Here is a 3,868-nt window from a genome sequence, read left to right as displayed (position 1 = left end):
TGCAACCCGGGACATGGCGCCAGGCAGGGAGCTGCTATGTCTTCCCAGTCTCATGTGCGCACTGAGGTGTGGGCTGGAACCTTCCACCAGCACCAGTCAGACACTAGTAGGTTTGCCAGGACCTTGTCTCTCTCTGACCCAGAACTTCTAGTACCAGCTGAGAAACTTGGGCACAATGCTGCCTGTGAGGACCTGGCTGTACTCCATCTACCCATACTCTAGCATGGCGTTGGGGTTTGCTGTGCTGCTTGAGGCACTGGCCTTTATCATCTAGACACACTCCATCTCCCAGCAGGGAGTTGGGGAGTGCTGCACTGCAGCTGTCCATAACCAGTATGGCTTTAGAGGGTGCTAAGATGCTGGAGCTGCTGCCCTCCAAAACAGAGACATGTTCCATCCCCCGATACATAATCAGCATGGTAACATGGGATAATGTACTGCTGGGAGCGTATCATTCTAGAACGGGACACTCCATCTTTCCAATACCCCCACCAGCACAGAGCTGGGGGCGCTAGGCTACCGTGTGCCACAACTTGGACAGGTGCCATCTCCCACCACCCCAGCAAAGTGACAGAGGGTATTTGCTGCTGGAGGTGCTGTCCTCCCTAACCCAGCTATAACCCACCTGCTAATGCCCTACCTTGGTAATGCTATGCTCCCGGGGGTTCTGTCCTCCTCCATAATCTGCTGTGGAAATGTGGACAACAGTCAGTTTGTGGTCAGCCTAGATGAAAGTCACCATAACAGTGCTCCCAACACAGCCCCAGCATGGTGCTAGGATGCACTGTGCTGCTAGAAGTGTTGTGTACCATCCTCCAGCGGCCAATAACCTAGCATGGTGATGGAGGGTGCTGTACTGCCACTATGGTTATTAACCAGATTTTGAGCTCTTCTTAAACTGGCAAAGCTCATCCAGCCATGCAAACCAGGCCAGGCAGCAATGGACACCATAGGGTAATCAACTCTTCCTCTGATATTAACATTCTTAGCCTTCTCGTCTCCTCGCTTCTTACCTTTGATTCTTTATGGCCATGGAGCAGAGGTGCTTGCTGGGAGCACCCCTTTTGGTGAGCATGTCAAGTGCAAGACACCCAGCCTCCTCTGAGACTCTGAGGAGTCTGGTCAGAAGGCTGGGGCATGAAAATGGCAGTAAGGCAGAAAGTACTGGAGCCAGCTCTGGAGATGGTTCACTGTAAAGGAAAAGGCTTCAAGGGTCTGTCTAGGGGGCCGTGTTTATGTTCTTGACTTACTCTGTGAAGAAACATTCCCAATTCTCCTCACGATCCAGCCAGTCCACTCCCCTTCTCATCTCATGTCGAAATGAACAGAGCCACCCGAGTTTGCACATTATGCAGAGCTCTAACACGGATTTCAGGTGCAGGAGTGAAAGGGAAGGTTTTTTAAAAGGTCAGAATAAATAAGGGCCCAATCCTGTGTGTGATGAGCACCCCTAAATCCCACTGGTTAAACTGGAACTTAATGGTGATCAGAACCAAATAGGAGGTGCTTACTAACTGGCAAGATCAGGCCCAAAGTTGATCTCTCTTAAAAGGTTTTGTTGGGCAGCAGGGTTCTCTAAGGTGCTGTTGGCCTTCGTGTCTGACACCAGAGGGGAATGAGTCTGGGGATGGCTAGTGTCCCTGGATCAGCACCTTTGATCTCGCCTGTGGAGTTGCCTCCAGCTGCAGTGAGAGCAGGATATAGTCCTGCTGGGACAGGAAAGGGTGAATGTGTTTTCCAACCATAACAAGAGCAGCAGGAGGAAGTACTGGCCCTCACCAATCTCCTTCCATTCCCCGCCTGTTTTCCCTTTCCAACACCACTAGGCTCTCTGGCTCATTTTAAACTGGGTCAAATTCACCCCTGTTGCAATTTTATTGAAGTCAGTGGAGTTGCATCAAGGTTGTTTTGTCAAGTAACTTAGGCCTAAATCTTAAGGAGTCTAATAATCTGGGGAAGAGCGGACCTGAAATAGCTTAGAAAAATCCACTGCTCTGCCCCAAGAAATAAAAGCAAAAGGCAATGTTTATATAGGTCCTACAAAAAACAAAACAAAACAAAACAAAACACCATGTTTGTGCTATCATTCTCCCTCTCTGGCATTTTGAGTTTGCCTGTTCCCTCTGCTCACATGTAACTAACCCAGACAGTGCCCAAAGCATAGCTCACCTCCTCAGAGATGCTGGTGCTCATGCTGTACAGCCCTGTCTGGGGCTTCCACGCCACTCACAAGGTGGGGTAGGGGAGGGAACCAGTGTTTGCCAGTTGGACCAGGACAGCCTTGTCAGGAGAAGTAGGATGGTCACTTGTCTAGAAGCTCGTTACAGGCAAATGCAAGCCACAGCACAGTGAGCAGCGGGTGTCCCTTTAAATCTCTGCATGCCTGGGACCAAGCGCCAGGCTGCAGAAAGAGGGCAAGGTCTTGGCATATCTCACAGTGCCTCTTATTGTAGATCTGGTCCAGATGGGCAAACGGCACAAATCCGCCTTGTTGAAAAACTTCATGGACAATGCCCAAGGGACAGTAACGGGGCTGAACAAGGGAGCCTCTTTCACTGGAGCCAGGCCCCCAGTCAGCTGGTGCCAGACCCCTACCTCAGTCCCAGCATATACAGAATCAAAGCCAAAAGACCGGAGAGCAGCCTCGCTGGCCAGGGAAACAAGGGACAGAGTGCAGGTCACAACAGCTCTCACTGCTATAATAATACCCCAGCAAAAGGTGTAGTGCCCTCAGCTCCCTACTGCAGTCACATCAGGTGCCCAGAGACCACAGTGATGGGAAACCTTATACAAATCTAGAGACACAGAGAATTCTTAGTCTTTTCTCAGGCCTTACCCCCTTGACATCAGTTGCCAGAGTAAGAACATCAGGATTTAACCCAACAAGGATGCTCAGCACCTCACAGGATTGGGCTTCCATAGCGCTTTTTGTCATCCAAAACTTTTACAAACATTCGCTAATGAATTAAATCTCGCCCCGCCCTTTGGGATCAGTGGATAGGTAGATATTGCTGTTCCCATTTTACAGACATCGAAATGGTGGCCGAAAGCTGAAGTGACTTGTTCAAAGGAGTCAGTGTAACAGCCAGGGTTCCTCAAGGAGTGGCCAGACTACGGTAGAACCCTATTTGGCCACAAATCAATTACATTGTGTTGTTCCACCCGTGTTGATGGGGCCTAGTAATGTCCCCATAAGTCATGCAGGCTTACTAGATATTTCTCTCCCTTTGTTTTGTTGTTGATTCTGAGTCCTGGTTGGTAGGTTTGGCCCGAAAACAACCCAACATGACTATTTAAAGACTTGCTTTTGGACAGATCAAGTCTTTGAGGCCACGGGAAGTGATCCTCCACCTGGTATAAAGTCACTTCCTCTATACTGCAAAACTGCTAATTGTTCTCTCCTGGCACTGAGGAGCCTTGATGCACCAGAGGTGCATACATTGTACGGCATGTGGAGAAGTGTCAAGTTTTGAAATGAGGGATTTTTAAACAGCATTGATCTTCCTACACAAATAAAATGTATCTGGGGTTTTCATTAATAATGCCAATGTTATTTATAGAGGAAGGGATTTAGTTTAACATTGACACAACACCTGTCAGTCTTGACCTGCTGCCACCTCTCACATGCCTCCTACTCCCCTCAAAGAGGAGACCATTCTTGCCTGTTCTTGCTTTCTCCATCACTGGTCCCCAGTGTGAAGCAGAGGATCACAATAGCATCTTCAAGAGCACAAGGGCTATTTGGTCTCCTTTGTCATTCAAACCTGTGCATCCCTTGTTCGCTCTTTGTCATCAACAGATCTGAACTCTGCTGTCGCAGAGAAACCACCCTCTCCTGGGGTCTGAAGGAATTCAGTCTCCATGGTCA

The sequence above is a fragment of the Mauremys mutica genome, chromosome 9, assembly GCF_020497125.1.
Source record: "Mauremys mutica isolate MM-2020 ecotype Southern chromosome 9, ASM2049712v1, whole genome shotgun sequence".
Taxonomy (NCBI): domain Eukaryota; kingdom Metazoa; phylum Chordata; order Testudines; family Geoemydidae; genus Mauremys; species Mauremys mutica.
This window is presented reverse-complemented; position numbering follows the sequence as displayed.